This window comes from Trichosurus vulpecula, chromosome 6 (assembly GCF_011100635.1).
Source record: "Trichosurus vulpecula isolate mTriVul1 chromosome 6, mTriVul1.pri, whole genome shotgun sequence".
Lineage (NCBI taxonomy): Eukaryota > Metazoa > Chordata > Mammalia > Diprotodontia > Phalangeridae > Trichosurus > Trichosurus vulpecula.
The window spans coordinates 66654986-66680756 of NC_050578.1; positions in this window are offsets into that span (position 1 = coordinate 66654986).

Sequence of the window (25771 nt, forward strand, 5' to 3'; positions counted from 1 at the left end):
ATTCCATGGAGGTGGGGAGGCAATTGGCCATGTATGATAACATATGTCTCATTTTGTAACTATATTCTACCACTTCTTTCCCAGAAGGATGTTTTAATCTCATTCTTATAGAGTCATCAGTGGTCAATGCATGGATCAGAGATCTAAAGTCCTTTTATATTGTTTTTATGTACATGATTGAATTCACACCCCTCTGAAATAGCCCATTCTTTGAATAAGATCCATGTATCTTCGACAACTCAAATTGTTTGGAAGATCCTTTGAATTTTTTTTTCTTATACACAGATGAACTAATTTTCCACTCATTGTCTCAAATACAATCTCTCTTCGCCTTGATACTTCTTCAAGTTCCTAAACAGAGTAAACAGGTTACCCTAAATCTACTCTTTAGTGAAAGACATGCAGTTATTCCAACATGTGTTCAAAACTTCTGGTCTTTTGTCATCTAGCTATCTTGGATACCCTCCTCCAGACAGATTTCATAAGCTTGGTGATCTCATCAGCTTCCATAGACTTAATTATCATCTCTATGCAGATGACTCTCAGATCTACTTGTCCAGCCCTAACCTCTCTCTTATCCTCCAGTCTTACATCTCCAACCCTTTACTGTTTTTCTTAAACCGGATGTTCCATAGACATCCTGAACTTGACATATTCAAAACTCATCTTTCACCCAAATCTCTCCCCTCTTCTTAACTTCTATTTTATTGCCAAGCACGCCCATCCTCCCAGTCTCCCAGACTTGCATGGTGACTATCATCCTTGATTCCTAACTGTCTCTCTCATTCACCTTATGCAATCTCTTATCAGGTCCTATTGTTTCTACTTTCATATCATCTCTTATATTCTTCCTCTTCTCTCTTCTGACACTACCACCACTTTTATATGTGTCCTCAACACCTTACACCTGGACTGTTAGTTGATCTCCCTGCCATGTTTCTCCCCATTCAAATCCATCCTCCACTCATCTCTCAAATTGATCTTCCTAAATCAAAGATCTAACCATGTTACCTTCTTCTTCCATTCAATAAATATGGAGCCTTTTTAAATTTACAACCTGGCTCCTTCCTAGCTTCTTACACTTTTCTCCCCCTCTATGTATTCTATGACCAATTACACTGGCCTTATTGGTATTCCTCACTTAAGATATCCTAACTCCTGACTAAGGGCATTTTCACTGGCTATCCATAAATCTTGGAACTCTCTCCTTTTTTCCCTACCTCCTAAATTCCCACCTTCTATAAGAATCATTCCCCAAACCTTCTTATTCTTAATGCCTTCTCTCTGGGATGACTTCTGTATGCATTTCATTTGTACCTAGTTGTTCATATACTATCTGTCCCATTAGACCATAAATTCTTTGAAAGCAGGAACTGTTATTTATTTTTTTATTCTCAGCACTTAGCATAGTGCCTGACATGTAGCAGGCACTAAACAAATATTCTTAACCTAATTGATTAATAGATTAATTAATTCACTAATGTGTCTTTTTTTGTGTCTTTAACCTTCTTAGGGTACAAACATAATAGTAATATGGTTTCACTGGGCCAAAGAGTATATCCAAATTAATAACATTTTAGGTATAATTCTAAATATTCTATTTCTAGAATGATTAAATCATTTTATAGCTCCACCAATAATTCATTCATGCAGCTTTCCTCCCACAGTTCTTTGCATTGTTGTTTTCCCTTTCTATCATCTTCAGCAATCTGAAGGATATGGAAATAGAATCTCAGAGATATTTTAATTTGCATTTTCTTACTATTGGTGTTTTAGAACATTTTTTTCTTTTTTTCTCCTTAATAGTGTTTTATTTCTTTCCAGTTATATGTAGGGATAGTTTCAACATTTGTTTTTGTAAGATTTTTGATTTTCAAATTTCTCTCCCTCCCTCCCCTACCCATCCCTCAATACAGCAAACAATCTGATATGGATTATACATGTACCAGCATGCTAAACATATTTCCACATTAGTCATGTTGGGAAAAAAAAATCAGAACAAAAAGGAAAAACCACAAGGAAAACATTAAAAAGTGCAAATTATATGCTTTGATCTCCATTCAGCCTCCTTGCTGGATGTGGATAGAATGCTCCATCCCGAGTCTTTTGGATCATTGTATTACTGAGGAGAACTAAGTGTATTATAGTTGATCATTCCACAATCTTGCTCTTTCTGTGTACAATGTTCTTTTGGTTCTGCTAACTTTGCTCAGCATCATTTTATGGTTGTTCTGAAATCTGCCTGCTCATCATTTCTTATTACACAATAATATTCCATTACATTTATATACCACAACTTGACCAACCATTCCCTAACTGATGGGCATCCCCTCAATTTTCAGTGCCATAACAAAAAGAGCTGCTATAAATATTTCTGTACATGTAGATCCTTTCCCCCTATTTATGATCTCATTGAGATATAGACCTAGTAGTGGTATTACTGCATTAAAGGGTATGCACACTTTTGTAGCCCTTTGAGCATAGTAGAACACTTTTTTCACATGGTTACTGATCACCTCACGTTCACTTGAGAATGAACTTTGCCCACTTATCTCCTGGGGAATGGCTCTTGTTCTTATACATTTATACCAATTTAAAATACTATTGATTTTAGACCTTTGTCACACAAATTTACTGTAATTTTCTTCCATTTATTATTTCCCTTCTTATTTTAGCTGCATATCATTTGTTTGGGCTGAAAATTTTCACTTTTTTAAAAAAATGAAGTTGTCCTTTTTGTATTTCATGATCATCTTGTTTAGTAAGACTTCTTCTCCAGCCTTGATTGTTTGAAGTATCATCTCCCTCTGACTTTTAATTGTTTTATGATATGACTGACCTTTTGTAATTTAGTTTTATATTGGAGCAATATCTTCCAAGTAGGCTAGACTGTTTTTTTTCTTTCAAAGATTCTAAAACTGTTCTAGAGATTTAATTGGCTCAGAGGACTAAGGCTTGCTGGTGGTTTATGAACAAAGAACTAAGACACAAGGACTTTGCACCTCCTCCTTCAGACTTCTGACCAGCAGACCAGCATGGCCAACCCAGTGACAGTTAAGCTCCTCTCAGTGGAACCAATGCTACATCTTTGCTGAGTGTCATTCCCTGCCATGACTAAGTAAACCAGCTTTTACCATCTGTTAAATAGTTTACGAGTATCTCATTAAATTGTAATTCCGAACCTCTGCCTGAATTAGACTTGGCCCACCTCCAACATTCTGGCATAGTTGGCAAGATTTGATTAGTATATCCTAGTTGAGGCCAGAGAAGGGAGACAGAAAATAAGGGAAGTCCCAAGGGGCCACAGACCACTAGGCATTCCTTGTTACCTTGATAGGGAATGGGGATTAAATAATAAATTGTGGACATCTAGTGATTATAGATTATGTAAATGTGCTGTGTCTTTAAGAACTATACTCTGAAAATCATAAATGCTGCAAACTGTCATTTGTTGAAATTGCATGATTTTTATATTTGGAAGTGATATTGATCTCCAGGCTCACAAATTGTAATAGGCCAGCATTCCTTAAACCAGTAGGATGGGAATTTAGGAATACTTTGAAGGACTAAGCCATGTCAGTTGGTTCAGTGAAAATTTTTATCCCTCAGGAAAACAGAAAATAGAGATAGTTTGAAAAATTTTATTTCAGAGTAAAATTATGATATATTTTTTCCTCAATTGACATTCCTTGTCTTTTTCATGTTAAAGTCTGGGTTTTTAGATTAACCTAAGAGCTATGCTAAAAGCACTGCTTGGGATTTTTTTATATGGCATTTGGGAAGCCATGGAGAACTCAGTCATGTGGAATTCTTTGGGGCAAAGCACTAAGGGAGGTACATGAAGGAAGAATTTAAATATATATATTTAGTAGACAACTCTCAGTTCCACAAATTTTTGAGTTCCAAATTTTCTCCCTTCCCCCTCCCAAGATGGCATGTAATCCAATATAGGTTCAACATATACCTTCCCATTAAACTTTTTTATACAATAGTCAAGTTGTAAAGAAGAATTATAACCAATGGAATGAATCATGAGAAAGAAGAAACAAAACCAAAAAAGAAGGAAAAAAAAAGAGAGCAAATAATTTCCCTCAATCTGCATTCTGTCTCAATAATTCTTTCTGTGGATTTGCATAGCTTTAGCCATCATCAGTCTTTTGGAGCTGTCTTTAAACCTTGAATTGATGAGAGGAGCCAAGTCTATTGAAGTTAGTCATCACAGATACCATATGTCTGTAATCGTGTATAATGGTCTCCTGGTTCTGCTCCCCTCACTCAGCATCAGACCAAATAGGTCTTTCCAGGTTATTATGAAGTCTGTCTTCTCCTCGTTTGTAAAAGCCCAATAGTACTCCATTACATTAATATACCACAACTTGTTTAGCATCTCATTGATTTCCAATTCTTTGCCACCACAAAAAGAGCTGCTATAAGCATTTCTGTAAATTGGGGTCCCTTTACCACTTGTGTGATCTCTTTGGAATACAGCCCTAGAAGTGGCATTTCTGAGTCAAAGTGTATGCACTTTTTTATACCCCTTTGGGCTTAGTTCCAAATTGCTCTCCAGAATGGCTAGATCGGTTCCTCAACTCCACCAACCATGTAACAGTGTTCCAATTTTCCCATATCCTCTCCAGCATTTAGAATTTTCCTGTTTTGTAATGTTGGCCAATCTGACAGGAGAGATGTGGTACCTTAGAGTTGTTTGGATGTGCATTTCTCTAAACAATAGTGATTTAGAGCATTGTTTTCATGTGGTTATAGATATCTGAATTTCTTCCTCTGAAAACTGCCTGTTCATATCTTTTGACATTTCTCAATTGGGCAATGACTTGTATTCCTATAAATTTGACTCAGTTCCCTGTATATTTTAGAGATCAGTCCTTTATCAGAGACACTGGTTATAAAAATCCTTTTCTAATGTTCTGCTTCCCTCCTAATCTTTGTTGCTTTGGCTTTGTATGTACAAAAGCTTTTCAATTTAACATAAACAAAATTATCCCTTTTGCATTTCATAATGCTCTCTATCTCTTGTTTGGACATAAATTATTCATGAAGGGACAATTCTTGATTCTCATCAGAATCCCAAGGACCTTTCTGAAGTTGGGAATATGGGTACATGGTCATATGTCATGAAGAGGTGGGAGGCATATCAGTCTAATTTTTTTAAAAAGTATAAAGGATGTTTTCTGCTCTTATTCCTTTTGATTGTAATGTTTTCTTTCTTGGATTTCCAGTGAGGAGTGGGTGAGGGGTCCCTGGGGAATGGACTGAGTAGCACCAAAGGCATTGCTTGGCTCAACACAAGAGGGCCTCAGGCCCCAGCAGTGGTAGTTTTTGTTGTAGTCCTCCACTGGGAATTTGGTAATGGGGTAGGGACAGTCTGTGGAGGTGGCAGCACTCATGGCAGTACTCAGGCCCTAGCATGAAAGAGTATCACTCAGCCTGGGACAGGGGAGCAGCATTCATTTTCTGGCTTAAGAAGGCATCCCTTGGGCAGAGCAGAGCCGAGATGGTGTTGTGAAAGGAAGGAAAAACCAGAGCTCTCTCACAAGTTCTGTCAGATACTTCTAAAAAAGTGAACCTGAGCAGATTTGAGAGAGTTAGAAGCCACTAGTGGACTGAGAGGGGTAGGAGCACCAGGCATGCGGCACCAGACCAAACCAATGGGGAACAGGAGAGGAATCCAGCCAGTGTGCAGGTCTGGGAGAGCATTGGGTGAGGGAAATGCAGGAGCAGCAGTGCGGGCCCATGGTGGAACTACTGGCTATGGCCCCGATCAAGCCCCAGCCTTCTCAGCCCAGGACGGGAGTTGGTTGGAGCACAGAGCCTTGGGAGCAACTAGTCCAGAGGCCTCCAACACACAGTCTAAAGGTTTGAAACTTGCCTTCTTGAACTTCTGGGAGCCATGATGTGCAGGTAAAATGGCTTTTATCCCTCCCTTGAATAAACTCAGAGAATAATACCTCAGGAGAAACAGAGGAGCCAGAAGGGGGGCTTCAGTAGTGAGAGAAGTGGGGGAGAGGGCCCTTCCTTTGGTGGTGGAAGGAGACTAGTGCAGGAAGAGAGGTGTCCCAGCAGCCCTCACCTCAGCAGAACAAGGAGTGTAAGGAAGCCCCAGAGGGTGGAGCTAACTAATGTCAATTCCAGGACCCCAGACTTGGCTTTGCACAGCCTAGGGGAAGTGGTAGACAGCAGCACAGACAAGAGCTGTGACAAGCCATGCTGTTGAACAGAGGAGACTCCCAGTAGCCAGACCACCCCTCCCCCCCACTTCATGAAACCAGAGGCCATAGTAGATAAAGCTAGATCCCAACACAAGAAACTTGGGACAGCGCCCCTGAGCCCCAGAAGCAGAGATCACCTTCAGAAACCAAGAGAAAATTAAAAAAAAACCAGGAAAAAAAACTTTCAAAGACATTTGATTCATGTTATGGAGACAGGGAAGATCAAAATACCAATTAAGAAGAGGACAACATGGACACTACACCCACAAACCTCAGTAGAGAAAGTGAACTGGTCTCCCAACCAAAAAGCATTCCCGGAAGAACTCAAGGAGGACTTTAAAAACTAAATTAGGGAGGTAAAAGAAAAAAATGGAAAAAAGGAAAAACAAATTAAATGAGGAAAACAATCTTTAAAAGGTACAATCGGGGAATTGGTTAAGGAAAATCAGACTACAAACAGAGAAAATGCCTCATTGAAAAGTAAAATCAACGAAATGGAAAAGGTGATAGAGAAGATAAAGGAAGGAAAAACCAGAGCTATCTCATAAATTCTGTCAGATATGTCTAAAAAAGCGAATCTGAGCAGATCTGAGAGAATTAGAAGCCACTAGTAGACTGAGAGGGGTAGGAGCACTGGGCACGCAGACTGGCACCAGACCAAACCAACCAGGAACAGCAGAGGAATCCAGCCAGCCTGTAACTCTGGGAGAGTGCTGTGTGAGTGAAACACTGGGGCAGAAACAGGCCCAGGGCAGAAGTACTGGCTAAGGCCCCAATCAAGCCCCAGGCCTCAGAGCCTGCAGCTGCTGGAGCAACTAGCCTGGAGGCCTCCAACCACAGGCAAACTCAAGGGCACCAGACCAAACCAGCTGTGAACAACAGAGAAACCCAGCCAGAATGCCGGTCTGGGAGGTCTCTGGGAGAACAGAATGCCAGAGCAGGAACAGACCCAGGGCGGAGGATTGGATACAGCCATGATGAAGCCCCAGGCCTCTCAGCCCAGAACCAGAGTCTATCGGAGTGCAGAGACTGCGACTGTTGGGGCAGCTAGCCCAGAGGCCTCCAACTCACAGTCTAAAGGTTTGAAACTTGCCTTCTTGAACTTCCGGGAGCCATGAAGACCAGGTAAAATGACTCATATCCCTCCCTCAAATAAACCCAGAGAATAAAATCTCAGCAGGAACAGAGGAGCCAGAAGGGGAACTTCAGTAGCAAGAGAAATGGGGGAGAGGGGCCTTCTTGCGGGGGCAGAAGGAGACTAGTGCAGGAAGAGAGGTGTCCCAGCAGCCCTCACCTCAGCAGAACAAGGAGTGTAAGGGAGCCCCAGAGGGTGGAGCTAACTAATGTCAATTCCAGGACCCCAGACTTGGCTTTGCACAGCCAGGGGAATTTGCAGACACCAGCACAGACAAGAGCTGAGACCATCCATTCTGTAGAACAGTCCTGGGGAAGAGGAGACCCCCTAGCACTCAGACCATCCCTCCCTCAAACCTCATAAAACCAGAGGCCATAGCATGCAAACATAGATCCCAACACAAGAAGCTTGGGACAGAGCCCCCTGAGCCCCAGAGGCAGAGATCTACTGCAGAAACCAGGAGGAAAAAAAACACCATGAAAAAGAATAGCGAGAAGCTTTCAAAGATGATAGATTCTATCATGGAGTCAGGGAAGATCAAAATGCCAATTCAGAAGAGGACAGCATGGACACTACACCCACATCTGAAACCTCAAAAGGGAAAGTGAACTGGTCTCCAGACCTAAAAGCATTCTTGGAAGAAATCAAGGAGGACTTTAAAAACCAAATTAGGGAGGTAAAAGAAAAAATGGAAAAAAAATTCAATGAGGAAAACAAATATTTAAAAGGTAAAGTCAGGGAATTGGTTAAGGAAAATCAGAATATAATTGGAGAAAATGTCTCATTGAAAAGTAAAATCAACCAAATGGAACAGGAGATAGAGAAGATAAAGGAAGAAAACAAAATATTAAAAATTAGACTTAGGCAAGTAGAAGCTAATGACTGTATGAGACATCACGAATCAGTCAAATAAAATCTAAAGAATGAAAAAATAGAAGAAAACATGAAATATATGATTAGAAAAACAAGCGACCTGGAAAATAGATCCAGGAAAGAAAATCTAAGAATTATTGCTCTACCAGAAAGCTATGATGAAAAAAAAGAGCCTGGCCAGTATCTTCCATGAAATCCTTGAGTAAAATTGCCCAGAGGTCCTAGAACCAGAGGGTAAAATTGTCATCAAAAAAATCCATCGATCACTCCCTGAAAAAGATCCCCAATTGAAAACTGCAAGAAATATCAGCCAAATTTCAGAACTACCAGGTTAAGGTGAAAATATAGCAAGCAGTTAGAAAGAAACAATTGACATACCACAGAACTATAGTCAGGATCATGCAGGATTTTTCAGCTTCTACATTAAATGAGAAGAGAAATTGGAATATGATATTCTAAAAGGCGAAGGAGCTTGGGCTACAACCGAGGATCACCTACCCAGCCAAACCGAGCATGATTTTCCAGGCAAGGAGATGGACATTCAATGAAATAAGGGAATTCTAGACCTTCCTGATGAAAAGGCCAGAAGTCAGTGGAAAATTTGATCTCCAAATACAAAACTCAAGAAAGATATAAAAAGGTAAATGGGGGGAAAACCCTTAATTAATCAGTGAGGCTATCTAGTTACATACTTATATAGGATTATTTTCTTTTATATATGTTTTGTATATGTTTTATATATATATATGTATATATAGATATACATATATATGTAAATCTTGAGAATAGTATATTTATTATGACAGTTGAAAGCCATATTCATAGACTGTACATATCAGTTTAAATAATGATACAATGATAAAAATATAGTTAAGAGATATAAAGGGATGGTTCTGGGAGAAGAGGTAAGGAGGTAGTAGAAAAGGGTAAATTACAACACATGAAGAGGCACAAAAACATATTATAGTAGAGGGAAAGAAGGGAGGGATCAGAGCAGTATTTGTGCTTTACTCTCTGGATTTGGTTCAAGAAGGTAATAACATACCTTGATAAGTATAGATATCTAACTTGTCCTACAGGCAATAGGAGAAGAAAGGGGTAAAAAGGGAGGGTGTGGTCAGAAGGGAAGGAAGAAGTAGCAAGGGGAAAATGGTAAGATAAAGGAGGGGAATCAAGAGGGAGGGTAAACTGAGGAAGGTGGTGGTCAGAAGCAAAACTCTGTTGAAGAATGGAAGGGGAAAGGGAGAAATAAAAGCATAAACAGGGGGGAAACAGGATGGAGAAAAAGACACAGGTAGTAATCATTACTGTGAATGTGAATGGGATGAACTCTCCCGTAAAATGGAAGTGGCTAGAAGAATGAATTAAAAACCATAATCCTACAATGTTCTGTTTACAAGAAACACATTTGAAACAGAGGGGCACACACAGGGTAAAGGTAAAAGGCTGGAGAAGAATATATTGTGCTTCAGCTAAAGTAAAAAAAAAGCAGGGGTAGCAATCTTAATCTCAGCCAAAGCAAAAGCAAAGATAGATTTAATTAAAATAGATAAGGAAGGTCACTACATCCTGCTAAAAGAAACCATAGACAGTGAAGCAATATCATTATTTAACATATATGCACCAAGTGGTATAGCAGGCATATTCTTAGAGGAGAGGTTAATGGAGTTACAGGAAGAAATAGACAGCAAAACTATAATAATGGGAGACCTCAACATCCCCCTCTCTTAACTTGATTAATCTAACCTCAAAATAAACAAGAAAGAACTTACGGAGGTGAACAGAATTTTAGAAAAGGTGGGTATGACAGACCTCTGGAGAAAAATGAATGGGGATAAAAAGGAATATACATTTTTCTCAGCGGTACATGACACATACTTGAAAACTGGCCATGTACTAGAGCATAAAGACCTCACAATCCAGTGCAGAAAGGCAGGAGTAGTCAAAGCATCTTTTTCAGATCATAATGAAATAAAAATTATTTGTAATAAAGAACCATGGAAAAATAAGCTAAAAATTAATTGGAAACTAATCTAATTCTAAAGAATGAGTGGGCCAAAGAACAAATCATAGAAACAATTAATAACTTCATTCAGGAGAATGACAATAATGAGACCACATACCAAAACTTATGGGATGCAGCCAAAGTAGTTCTTAGGGGAAGTTTTATACGTCTAAATGCTTACATGAATAAAATAGAGAAAAAGTAGATCAATGAAATGGGCATGCAACTGAAAAAAAAATGGAAAAAGAACAAATGGAAAATCCCTAATTAAATACCAAATTAGAAATACTGAAAATCAAAGGAGAGATTAATAAAATTAAAATCAAGAAAACTATTCAATTAATAAATAAAACAAAGAGCTGGTTTTATGAAAAAAAGCAATAAAATTGATAATCATTTGGTCAATTTGATTAACAAAAAGAAAGAAACAAACCAAATTACCAGCATCAAAAATGGAAAGAGTGAATTCCCCTCCAATGAAGAGGAAATTAAAACAATAATTAGGAAATATTTTGCCCAATTGTATGCCCATAAATTTGACAACCTTAGTGATATGGATGAATATCTACAAAAATATAATTTGCCCAGGTTAACAGAAGAGGAAGTAAAATTCCTAAATAACACCATTCTCTGAAAATGAAATTGAGCAAGCCATCAATGAACACCCTAGGAAAAAATCTCCAGGGACAGATGGTTCTACGTGTGAATTTTATCAATCACTTAAAGAACAATTAATTCCTATACTTTATAGACTATTTGGGAAAATAGGTGAATAAGAAGTCCTACCAAATTCTTTTTATGACACAAATATGGTACTAATACCCAAACCAGGAAGAGTCAAAACAGAGAAAGAAAATTATAGACCAATTTCCCTAATGAATATTGATGCAAAAATATTAAATAAAATATTTCAAAAAAGATTGCAGCAACTTATCACAAGAATAATACACTACTACCAGGTAGGATTTATTACAGAAACACAAGCCTGGTTCAACATTAGGAAAACTATCAGCATAATTGATCACATCAACAACAAAACTAGAAGAAATCATATGATCATCTCAATAGATGCAGAAAAAGCCATTGACAAAGTACAACCACAGTGCCTATTAAAAATATTAGAAAATATAGAAATAAATAGTGTCTTCCTTAAAATTATAAATAGCATCGACCTAAAACCATCAGCAAGCAATATTTGCAAAGGGGATAAGCTAGATGCATTCCCAATAAGATCAGTGGTGAAACAAGGATGTCCATTATCACCCTTACTATTCAATTTGCTACTAGAAATGTTAGCTATATCATTAAAAGAAGAAAAAGAAATTGAAGGAATTAGAATAGGAAAATAAGAAACTAAATTATCACTTTTTGAAGATGATATGATGATTTACTTAGAGAATCCTAGAGAATCAAAGTAAAAAACTACTTGAAATAATAAACAACTTTAGCAAAGTTGCAGGATATTAAATAAGCCCACATAAATCCTCAGCATTTCTATACATTAATAGCAAATCCCAACAGCAAGAGATAGAAAGAGAAATTCCATTTATTTTATTTATTTATTTATTTATTATCAATTTTTATTTTATTTTTAGTTTACAACACACGGTTCTACATAATTTTGAGATCCAGATTTTCTCCCCTCCCTCTCCCTCCCTCCCCAAGACGGCATGGAATCTCATATAACTACCATGTATAACTTCGCATTGAATTAATTTATACACTAGTCGAGTTGTGGAAAAGAATTATGACCAATGGGGTGAATCATGAGAAAGAAGAGACAGAACCAAAAAAAAAAACCCCAAAAACAAAAACAAAGGAGAAGAAAAAAGGCGAGCATGAAGTGTGCCTCAATCTGCATTCAAACTTCACAGTTCTTTCTCTGGATGAAGATAGCATTCTCCATCGTGAGTCCCCTGGAGTTGTCCTTGCACCTTAGGTTGCTGAGAAGAGCGAAGTATGTCAGGGTTGGTCCTCACAGAATCCATATATCTGTGGTTGTATACAACGTTCTCCTGGCTCTGCTCCGCTCACTCAGCATTATATCGTGTAGGTTTTTCCAGATTGTTACGAAGTCCGTATCATCCCCATTTCTTATGGCACAATAGTATTCCATTACTTTCATATACCACAGCTTGTTCAGCCATTCCCCAATTGATGGGCATCCCTTTGATTTCCATTTCTTGGCTACCACAAAAAGAGCTGCTATAAATATCCTTGTACATATGGGTCCTTTTCCCACTTATGTGAGAGAAATTCCATTTAAAGTCACTGTAGACACTATAAAATATTTGGGAGTCTATCTGACAAGACAAATCCAGAGCCTATCTGAACATAATCATGAAACACTTTTCACGCGAATAAAGTCAGATCTAAATAAATGGACAAATACCAGTTGCTCGTGGTTAGGCTGAGCTAATATATTAAAAATGACAATTTTACCTAAATTAATTTATTTATTCAGTGCCATACAAATAAAAAAATTATTTTACAGAACTGGATAAAATAATAACAAAATTCATCTGGAAGAACAAGAGGTCTAGAATATCAAGGGAATTAATGAAAAGAAATGCTAGGGAAGGTAGCCTAGCCATATCAGATATTAAACTGTGCTATAAAGCAGCAGTCATCAAAACTACTGGGTACTGGCTAAGAAACTGAGTGGTGGATCAGTGGAAAAGGTTAGGTACACAAGACACAGTAGTCAACAACTATAGCAATTTACTCTGTGAAAAACCCAAAGAATCCAGCTTCTGGGCTAAGAATTCACTATTTCACAAAACTGCTGGGAAAATTGGAAAATGGTAGAGCAGAAACTGGGCATAGACCAATATCTTACACCATATACCAAAATAAAGTCAAAATGGATTCATGATTTAGGAATAAAGGCTGATACTATAAGCAATTTGGGAGAGCAAGCAATAGTTTACCTGTCAGATTTATGGAAAAGAAAAGACTTCATGACCCAACAAGAGATAGAGAGCATTACAAAATGCAAAATGGATAATTTTTATTATGTTAAATTGAAATGTTTTTGTATCAAAAAGTCAATGCAAGAAAGATTAGGAGGGAATCAGAAAATTGGGAGAAAATCTTTACAACTAGTGTCTCTGATAAAGGCCTCATCTCTAAAATATACAGGGAACTGAGCCAAATTTATAGGAATACAAGGCATTCCCCAATTGAGAAATGGTCAAAGGATAGAACAGGTGGTTTTCTGAGGAAGAAATTAAAGTTATCTGTAGGCATATGGAAATATGCTCTAAATCACTACTGATTAGAGAAATGCAATTCAAAAGAGCCCTTAGCTGTCATATCTCTCCTGTCAGATTGGCTAAAATGACAAAACAGGAAAATGATAAATGCTGGAGAGGATGTGGGAAAATTGGAATAGTGTTACATTGCTGGTGGAGTTGTGAACTGATTCAGCCATTCTGGAGAGCAATTGGGAACTATGACCAAAGGGCTATAAAAATGTTCATACCCTTTGACCCAGCAATACCATTTCTAAGGTTGTATCCCAAAAAGATCACACAAGCGGGAAAAGGACCCATATGTACAAAAATATTTATAGTGGCTCTTTTTGTAGTAGCAAAGAATTGGAAATCAATGGGATGCCCATCAGTTTGAGAATCGCTGAACAAGTTGTGGTATATGAATGTAATGGAATACTATTGTGCTATAAGAATGTGGAAGATGTGGACTTCATAATAACCTGGAAAATCCTACATGATATAACGCTGAGTGAGCAGAGCAGAACCAGAACACTATACATAACCACAGATATGTGGATTCTGTGATGACTAACCCTGTTAGACTTCTCTCTTCTCAGCAATACAAGATTTGGAGACAACTCAAAAGGACTCATGATGGAGAGAGCTATTTATATCCAGAGAAAGAACTATGGAGTATGAATGCAGATTGAGGCATACTGTTTGCTCTCCTTTTTTTTTCTCTTTTTTATTTTTGGTTTTGTTTCTTCTTTCTCATGATTCATTCCATTGGTCATAATTCTTCTTTATAACTTGCCTGTTGTGTAAATAAGTTCAGTGCGAAATTATATGTAGAAGATATTGCTGATTCCATGCCATCTTCGGGATGGAGGGGCGTGGGGGGGAAGAAAACGTGGAACTCAAAATCACGTGGAATTGAGTGTTGTAAACTAAAAATAAAAAAAAAATCTTAATTAAAAAAAAGAAGGTATCCCTTGGCACTGGTGTAGGGATGCAGTGCTTAGGGTCTAGTAGTGGCAGGGCCTATGACAAAACTCAGTTGGCCTTCAACTCTTAGTGCAGGGGGAACATTGCTAGGCCCCACCATAATTGGCAGTAGAGGTGGCGGTGTGCAGTAGTGGCCTACAAAGCAAACATTAGCATGTGCCTCAGCAATCTGCACAGGAATAGACTCCAGGGAAGGACTGAGAAAGAATGAGAAATGAGATAGAATTCAGTGGTAACAAAATGAGAAGTAAGGTGGACCCTAGTGGAATAGACAATATCATGGGCTGCAACAAAAGTAGGCCCAGCATAGTCCTGTTCTCACTATGATTTGGAAGCAATGAGACCCTATATATTGTTACTAGTGCAGTATCCAGTATGCAATTGAAAATCTGATTAGCATTTTATCTAAACTTTTCTTCTAGTCATTGATAAGAACTGTTTCAGAAAATAACATGTAATCTCAGAGTTCAGAGCAGCGTTGTGATTAGGAAGTCATGGTCCTGGCCAAGAATGAGAGAAGGTGGGAAGGGAAAATATTTCTTGGGGAGACATTGAGGCTGCTAGTAATAAGGCTATGTACTAGGCTTGTAGCAGACCCTATGAATTAGGGCTGGGCTAAAGAGGAATTTGCTTAGGTAGTGAAGACCCCATGTTGCCATCTCCAATTTTCTCTGGCCTTCACCTTCATTGTATCACGAATGACTTTTGTTCATTCTACTCATGGTTTGGTATATTCATCTTAGTGATGAAGCAGCCTGTCTTTCAATTAATCTGACCTGTGCCATTATGATTTAATTCATTGGTATTGTTCGTAATACTTTGTTCCAACTCAGACTCATGGTGAATTTTAGTTCTCCTAATGATATTCTTAAAGATCCATTCTACCTTTTTGTATACATCTTCCCTTATGTAGCACTGTGGAATGCCCTCTCCCAATCCAAAGAGTAACTAGACCAGACAAAGCTACCACAAGTTAAAAATACTTCATGCTTCTGAATCTACACAAAATCACAGCTAATGAACTATCATAGAGGTATTTAATGCTTAACAAGAAGATACAATTGGTTGAAAGTAAAGACATTTAATGAGATAGCAAATATTCATAACAATTTCCCCCATAAACTGATTGCATAGTGTCATCTTATTCTATAAGGCATGCTCCCACTGGTCGTATAGCTATGAACTTCTCCATTCTTCTGAATTCTATTTTTGCTTAACATCCTTGGCTATAATGCCACCTTTTCCTAATGAGAAATAGAGGCTCTGCCATGTTCCTTCAGTTCCAGACCCTGAGGCCTTTTTGTTTAATAGCATTTTTGGAAATGCAGTAGCTTTTTGCATCAGCAATAAGACTATCATAAGTCCTCCCTAGAGAAAAAGCAAAAAGCAAAAGCAACCTTCCCTACCTTTTCCCTTAAGGAGTGATCTTATTCCCCTCAGAGTTTTCACTATAAAGCACCTCATTACCATTTCCAGAAATTCTTTGCCTCCAGAGCCAAGTTTTTTTAGAACAAAGAGCAGAGATTCTACTTGCTAGAAAGCTAATGGCCTCAGTTTCCTATATGATTTTTGAATTGAACTTTCTAGTCCAGGGAATGAATCTTTTATTCAGAAACCCAACTAAAACTAATAATGAACCATCCCTATGACTTCCAACTTTAGTATCTGAAGGATATGTTAAGTCTAGTCATAACACATGCAAGGGTTACTCTCTCATTAGCTAAAGTTTCTAATGTTCTAGGATGCCCCAGTCTTTTTCAAATACAAGCCCCTTTCACTATCCAACATAGATGGATTAGAAGAACATTTGGAAGATCATGAGAAAAAAAAAAAACTAAGAGACATAGTTCAGGCTGGGAGACAAGGGCATTGAATCATCTTGTATCTCCATTACATCTTCTACCTATCTAACCAGATTCCTACAATTTTGTCCATATGGACAAAAATAAATCATGAAAAATGTTTTAGTCTCATGCTTTTATCCTATGCTGGGATAAATCTGTAGTCTCAACAAATTACATGGGAGTACATTATGATATTTGTGACTATAAAAAAAGCATACCATAGTGTATCATATAATTTATATAATATAATATATATGATGTGCTATTGACACATGTGCATATGTATCATACATGATTTATATATGTTGTATATAATATGTGTATGTCATAACTGCACTTATATTGCATATGTTTATGTCTAGACTTCTGGAATTCTATAAAATTGCAGCTTTATGATATGTGCATTATTTATTTAAAATTATATATTTATATCTTATATATAATTATATATTTATGTGTTATTTTATTCACACATATATTATGTATAGCATACTATGAGACATGATAAATAGGTATATATACCATACACATATTTTTGTGTATGTGTGTATATGTATGGACGTGTGTGTGTGTACACAAACACACATATACATAAACACACATATATGTGTATGTATACATATATGCATATACACATACATATATGCATACATATATACAAATACACACATATACACATATATACACAGAGAGGGTGTTTCCAAAAGTCTTACTATAGTTTTAACCTTTAATATGTTCAGAAACAGAAATTCTATAGAGATAAATGTGTATGTGTATGTGTATGTGTATATATATATATATACTCATAAATTTACATACACACATATACATAGACATATATGTGAATCTGTATATGTATTATGCATATATATATACACATACATATGTTGTGTTTACATACATGCAAACACATGAGACCACACATCACTTCACCCAACTTTCATTCAGGTTTCATTTCTCTTTCTTGTCCATATTGCTACTGTCAAATTCATTGGTGAAATCCAAGTATAGTATGTCTATGCAATTCCCCTGAACTAAAAATATTTGGCAGCCTTTGACCTGTTTCTGGTGAATACAGATGAAAACTTAATGATAATTGTATCATCTTAGAAATGCTTATATGAGTCAGTCAGCAAGCATTTATTAAGTGCCTATTATGTGCCAGGCACTATGCTAGAAGTACAAAGAAGGGCAAAAGGAGTCCCTGTTTTCAAGGAACTCATGATCTAATAGACTAATGCGAAAGGCAACAGACAAACAACTATACAAACAGTATGTACTTGGGATAAATTGGAGAGAATTAATAAAGAGAAAGGACTAGCATCAAGGGGAATCAGGAAAGGTGTCTTGCAGAAAGTAGGATTTTTAGATAGGATCTGAAGGAAAATGAGCCAGAGATATAGAAGGAAAGAATTTTAGGAATGGAGGATACAAAATAAGAAATGCCCAGTGCATTTGACTTCAGGGGAACTCACTCAGTGGAAAACTATTCCTGCAACATGGCCAGATGAGACTCTGGGTAGCTAATAAAGAGCGCCCCCCCCCCCCTGCACTTTGAAAACCCAGATATTCGTGCTTCTATCTCTGGTAACTCTATATGTGTTTCTATGGACAGACAGATAGAAGTCCTGTCTGCTGATTTGTGTTATTTGCTCTGTTTATGTAATTTCTGCCTTTAGTTTCTGTTTGTGTTTTTTTTCTGAAGTTCAGGGGGCTGACTTTTCCCCCTGAACTAAGTGAATGATGTATTTATGTTTAATTAAAGTAAGATTATAAACCCCTTAAAGTTGCTTTCCTTAGAAAAGCAGATCAAAGAATCTGTGCTAGCAGCCCTTCTGTGTGCTGGTACTGTGGGTCTTATACCTCCACAGCAGCTGCTAGCAGCATTGTTGTTACGGTAATAATAATAATAATAATAATAATAATAATAATAATAATAATAATAAACAGTAACAACAACACATAACACTTTAATGTTTATAAATATCTTTACACACAGTATATCATTTTGTCCTCACAAGAGTTTTGGGAGGTAAGTGCTATTATTATCCCCATTTTACAGATGAGGAAACTGAGGCAGAAAGAAGTTAAGTGACCTTCCCAGGGTTAAACAGCTAGTAAGCACCTGCAGCCAGCTTTGAATTTGGTCTTCCAGTCTTCAAGTCCCCTGTTCTAATCTCTGTGCTACTCCACTGCCTAATGGCAATCCTTTAAAAAGTTTAAAACTTCAAAAATTCAAGGAGCGCCAAAGGGGAAATGGTGGGAGTGTCCTGTAAACTAGTACTAAAACTCAGAATGAGTGGATACTGCCAAAACAGGTGAGGACAATAAAATTGCTAAGCTTTATTGGGAGAAAAAGAATTAACGAAGAAAGAAAAGGATCTCTGATTGAGATGGAGGGGTCTTTTATAAATAACGAGAAAGACAGAAACGATGCTCAGTTTTTTTTTTTAGCTCTGTTTTCTTTGCCAAGCAGAATGACTTTAGCCATAGAAATGTCAAAAGCAAAAATCATTAACAAGAAATGGATATCCTAGGATAGTAGGTAAAAAATCTGTTGCTGTTGGTGAATTCAAATCACCTGGCTCAGAGGGACTAGAATCAGGGATGGGTAACCTGTGGTCTCAAGGCCACATTGGACTCAATCAAAAGGCCACACCCAAGAACCTGGTCTCAATGCCACATGTTCCCAACCCTGGAGATCCTCAGGTACTGACAGAACTAGCAGAGGTAATTTGTAAGTCACTGTCATTAACATTTGAAAAATCATAGAAAAGAAGTGCCACAAGAACAGAGAAATACAAATTTTTTTTTAACAGAAGAAAACCATGCCTGAAGATTACTAAGTGTCTAACTTGACTTTTTTTTTCCTGGAAAGATTCTAGTAAAGACAATTAAAGAGATGTCAGGTAACCATCATGAAAGAGCGTAATGATTACTTTAAGAACAGGCCATGGCATACTAACTTTATTTTCTTTTTGGGCAAGGTTTCTAAGCTAGTAAATGAGGGGAATACTGTAGATGTAGTTTATCTGGTTTTTAGCAAAGTATCTGATAAAATATTGAATACCATCCTTCTGAGGAAGATAGACAGATGTGGAATAGAAGATAATACAATAAGATGAGTTCAGAGCTGTTTAGATGGCCAAACTCAAAGTATATTTAGTGGTTCAATTTCAATATGGCAGGGGATCTCTATTGGAGTGCCCCAAACATCTGTGTTTGACCCTGTGCTATTTAATATTTTTATCAATGATTTGGATAAATACAAAGATAGAATGCTTATCAAATTTGCATATAACAACAAGTTGAGAGAGATAACTAAGACAATGAATGGCAAAATTGGGATCCAAAAAGATATTTGACGTACTAATAGGGGTGGGGAACCTTTAGCCTCAGTGCCACATATTGCCTGCTAGGTCCTTAAGTGTGGCCCTTTGACTGAATCCAAACTTCACAGAGCAAAGCCCCATAATAAAAAAGATTTGTTCTGTAAAACTTGTACTCAGTCAAAAGGCCATACCCAAGGGCCTAGAAGACCACATGTGACCTCAAGGCTGTAGGTTCTCCACCCCTGAGAGCAATGGGCTGAATCCAATGAGATGAAATTCAGTTGGAATAATGTAACATCTTATAATTTGGGAGAAAAAATCAACTCCAAAATTATACCATAGAGAGGAGAGTAGTTAGAAAGCACTTTGAAAATATGTGAGGGTTTTAGTAGAATACAAGCTCAAAGAATTATTGGTGTGATGTAGCAGCCAAGAAAGGTAATAGAATTTTGGGCTTCATTGAGAGGCAGAGCTTCCACAAATAAGAAGGTAATCAGATCTCCTATATAGTGTTACATCAGCTCTGAGATCCACATTTTCAAAAGGATATTAACGAGTTGTATAACATCCCCAGGATAAAAACCGGGATGGTGAAGGACATTAAGTAACTATCATATGAAAATGTGTTGAACGAAATGGGGATGCTTAACTCTAAGAAGAGAAGACTCAGAGCTTACATGATCATGAGATTATAAGTATTTCATGGGCCTTTGTATTCAGGAGAGATTAAAACTGTTCAGTAGAAGGAATTTGACTATATCAAACATAGCCTGTTGGAAAAGGACATGGCTGGAAAAAATACTTGTATTTTTCTGGAATGAATATTTTATAAATTTTACATAATTTTATCATTACAAAATTTCCATCATTAACTGCCAACAGTTCTGCCTTATTGAAAAGAATCAGGCTCATAGCACCATTACTCTTGTCAATTTTTCAATTTTTTAAACAATGAAATCATCCCTTAAGTGAGTAAGAATATCTCAGCTACTCTGAGTTTTAGAACAAAAAGCTCCAATATATATCAGTGTAGTTGAAGCCCACTGTCGCTGTCAATAACACATCATGCCACAGTGCCAGATATATAACCTGTTTCCTGAATTCATAATCCATTTTTTTCTTCTGGCCTGATGGTCTAAATTCCCTTTTCAATCTTATTTCTATTTCTTCACCTAAATATTTGGCACTTTTCTTCTACTTGAGTTCTTTAATTTCATCATATGATTCAAATCTTCTTGACATATGATGCTATTCCATTGCAACATTTTATAAATCTTTGCTTTTAAATAAGGTTTTGGGGACAATATCTGAAAATTCTTTTGCTTCTGTTAAAAATCATTGTTGAAGTATGTTTCAGTTCATCTGACTGATAGAATCATACTGAAGACTTCTCATTTTTTTTAAAGAAAAAATCAAGACAATCTAAACTTTGAGAGGATCTGGGAGTTTCTAGAAGTAATACTCTAATCCTGGGGCTATCAATGATTCTTTAGTTCAGCTTATTTGCCTAAATAAGTCAAAGTGTACAATACACAAGACCTTCAGAAATTTCTACCATTGGCCCCAGATAAGTTGCAGAGGAGTAGCTGACTAGATTGAACTAAGAATCAAGGTAAGTAAATGCCTGTATTAGCATTTTATTTTTCAGCTTCATTATTTTTACATTTTTCTCAAGTCAACAAGCATTGATTAAGCACCTACCATGTGTCAGGAATTATGCTAAGTATTGGGGATAAGCAGAAAGGCCGTTTATTTGGCAACTTTGTATCAATGCTGACAATTTTTCAGTAAACGATATGATATTTTTCATCCAACCTCATGATGCAGCTCATACTTGGTTTACTTTTGTGCCTGGGAACAAATACAGATTGGTTTTGATATTTGTGCAAAGGAGCTGATTTCTAGCCTGATTATATCTGGACTGAAGTGTGAGGTGAGTTCTATAAAGTCATAATTCAACACATAAATATCATTTCCATTCTAGCCACAAAGCAGAAGAGTATAGAGTGATTCTTTTGTAACATAAACTAAATTGACACAAATTATTGGGGGCACTCTTGGATACACAAGTCATACCAATGGAGCTACTTTGTATAGCTGAAGGAAGCCTTCAGATTCACTTGCTTATCTCCACTTACATAAGATGGGAACTACTGAATGATGCCCAGGCTCTGCAAGTACTTCATCAGTCCCACTTTGCAGTGTGGCATGAAGTCGAATCAGAACAGACTTCATTCAATGAATAGGTTAAATAATTTATCTTTCTCTCTATTTCTATTTTGTTCTCTCTTCAGTCCTTCAAAATGAAGAGTATTAACCTTTGAGAATGACACTAATGCCTGCACTACTCCCTGACCACCCCAAGTATCTCCTATGAACCTGGAAAATATTTGTGTTGATCTTATCACTATCAGAAAATTAATGTCATGATGGTAGAGACTGGATCTTATCTAAGCTTGTTGGCTTCCCTAGGAACTTGCATAGTGCTTTGTACACAGTATGCTTTGCCCGAATGCAGTGAAAATTATTTAATAAATAGGTGGAAATCCATTAAAATAGATTTTACTTTTCCCTCAACAGCAATCATGGTGCAATAAAAGGAGCACTGGATTCCAAGTTAGAAGTCCTGCATTTTGGTTCAACCTCCACCCTTTATCATCTAAAGAACTTGTAATATCTCTGGGTATCAGTTTAATTACAATAAAAGGGGGATAACTTATCTATCTCACAGTATCCTTGGGAGAAACAAATAAAACAATATCAGTGAAAGCACTTTGAAAAGGATGCAATGCTAATTCAATGTATTTCGTGGATAACATTATTTTTTTTGGAACAATGATACATCTCAAAGAACAAAAGAAGTTGCTTATAAAGTAAGTCAACACATAAAAATAATTCAATTAACTAGATAGTGTGGCCCACTCCCATAATCTCTGCTGCTAGGATTGGCTGAGGCTGGTGGATTGTTTGAGTTCTGGAGTTCAGAGTCACAGTAGGGCTAATGCTTATCAGATGTCTATATTAGATCAAGCACTAATATGTTGACCTCTGCAGAGTGGGGGAAGGGAGCACCAGGCTGCCTTTGAACAAACTGGGTCAGGTTAGAAAGCAAATAGTTCAATACTTCTATGCTGATCAGCAGTGGGGTTGGGCCCATATTAGGCCTTCACCTGGCAATCCACCTTTTCTTCTTAATATTCCTTTCTCTTTAGGTTTTTGTGACTCTACCCTAGTTCTTCTCCTACCCATTGTTCTCAGTCTTTTTCTGATAAATATTCATCCAGAACATGCTCAGCAATAAGGGCTTTCCCCAGAGGCTCTACCTGGGCCCTCTTCTCTTCTCCCCCTCCATACTATTTCATTTGATGATCTCACCAGCTCGCATAATCAACTAACAGCTCTGCATGGATGATTATCACCTCTATTTGTGCAGCCCTAACCTTTGTCCTAAGCTCCAGACTCACATCTTTGACTGCCTACCAGGCACATTGAACTGGATACCCTGCAGCCATATTAAACTCAACATATCAAGAACCGAAAATATTATTTTCCCCCTAAGCTCTCCACTCTTCCTATCTTTCCTATCACTGTGGAGACTACCAGCATCTTCCTAGTCACTCACCTTCGAAACCTATTTATCCTCAACTCCTAATTTTCTCCCACCCCTTATATTCCATCTGTTGTCAAGGCTTGTCTCTTCTCCTGTCATTACATTTCTTGAATATTTGCCTCTGTCTCTCCTCTGAAACATCCACCACCCTGATTTCAACAATCGGATTGTTTGTCTCCCTGTCTCAGTTCTCTCTCCACTCTAGTTGATCTTCCACTCAGCCAACAAAGCCACCTTTCTTAATTAAGTGCAGGTCTGACCATGTCACACACCCCCATCAGTAAACCCCAGTGGCTCCCTCTCACCTCTAGGCTTAAATAGAATATCTTTTTGTCACTCAAAGCCCTTCATAACCTGACCTCCTCCTAAATTGCTAATTTCCTTACACCTTACTCCCTCTCATGTACTCTGTTCCAGTGACACTTACCTCCTTTCTCTTTCTTGAATAAGACATTCCATTTCTTAACTCTGGGCAATTCCATTGTCTCCCATGCCTGGAATTATCTCCCTCTTAATTTCCATCTCCTGGCTTTCCTGGCTTCCTCCCAGTGTTAGCTAAAATACCATTTTCTACAAGACATCTTTCCTGATCCCCCTTAGTTAGCACCTTTCCTCTGTTGATTTTTTATCTCTAATTTTTTTAGTACATGGTTTGCATGCAGTTGTTTTCATGTTATCCTTTCCCATTAGAATGTGAACTTCTTGAGAGCAAGAACACATCTTTCTGTCTTTGTTGCCTTTGTTTGCATTCCCAATGCTTAGCATATGCCTGACACATCCTAAGTGCTTAATAAATGATGGATTATTGATTAATTGTTCTAACAATGACAGTGGAGCCATTACTCCTAGACTCTTGTGCTGCAAAAGGAAATAGAAATCACTCTAAAGGAAGTGAAGATGGAAAGAGCAGTTGCACAACACTAATGTAAACAGAAGAATTCCATTCTGGAGGCAACACAATTTTGTGGATGTTGATAGATTGATCATCAAAATATGAAAGTAGGGAAGGACACCAAATATCTGGGGAACAAATAAAAATCTGTGAATGTTGCTACTGAAAAAAAAATCAGAAAGGCATCCATAACTACCAACTCATCAAAATGCAAAATATTCTTTAAGAATAATTTACCCAACTGTCAAAATGATTCTTCATGATGACATGAGAAAGGAATGTGTAGACATTTACAAATGATATTCTATCACAGAGAATCACAGAACTGAATAAGGTATAGAAAATCCAATTTGTTTATTACAAAAGGTATCGATCAATTTGTATATACAAACACATATACATGTATATATTGGGATGTCCTTTAGGAAAGGGACTATATTTTGCCTTTCTTTGTATCCCCAGTGCTTAGCACACTGTCTGGCACATAATAAATGTTTATTTGCTGAATATGTATATACATATATATACATACATATATATATGTGTGTGTGTTTATGTTTATTTACTGATATATACACACATATGTATTCTTGTTTGTACCTTTAACAATGCCTTTTGATTTTATATAATGTGTGTATGTATATATGTATATATATACATACATGTATTTGTGTATACCTATATAGATGTTTATATGTATACGTATGTGTATATTTATGAGTCTATGTATCTATGTATATATACATGCATACACACTTATGGGTCTCTTTTAATTTTTATATCAAACCAAGTCTAGATAAATCCCCTCTAACAAAGAAAAAAAATCAGCTGACAGAGTCAGATACTTTATAGAATATTCTGCACCCAATAGTCCTCAACTTTTCCAAAAATGAAGGGAGGCATATTTTTTATCCCTTCTCTGCAGTCAATAAAACCACAGCATTCAATTTTGTTTTAATATTATTTCCCTTTACATTACTATGTTAATACTACACCATAATATAGTACACACTATATGTGCCATATTATTTTCCTGACTCTGTTTACTGACACATTTCGTACAAATATTCCCATGTCCCTTGGAATTCCTCTTGTGGATAGGTTATTATAGCATGATAATATTCCATTATTCATATATTTAAATGTATCCAGACATTCCCTAGTTGGTAGACACCTACTTTGTCCACTGTTTGCTAGTTCTATAAAGAGACTTGCTTTGAATATTTTGGTTTATAGAGAGCTTTTTCTGTTTTATTTTTAATCTCCTCAAAGTTTATGCCCAACAGTGAAATATTGGGCAAAAGGGTATTAATATATCTGTATACACATACATACATATAGAGTTTTCTATATATACACATGCACAGAAATACATGCATATTTAAATATATTCACATATGTAGCTATAAAAATGCATATGTATGTATAAGATTAGAGGAGTGAAGAGTTATTCTGTTCCTGACTGAGACAGGAACCACCAAAATGCTACACTGGCAAAGACAAATGTAAAGAAGCTAGGAACACTTCACTCTGCAGATATAGCTGATTACACTTTCTCTCCAGAGCCACATAGACTCCTGGGAGTAGAACACCATTGTGTCAGGTGTGAGAAGAGCACTCCTAACTATGGAGT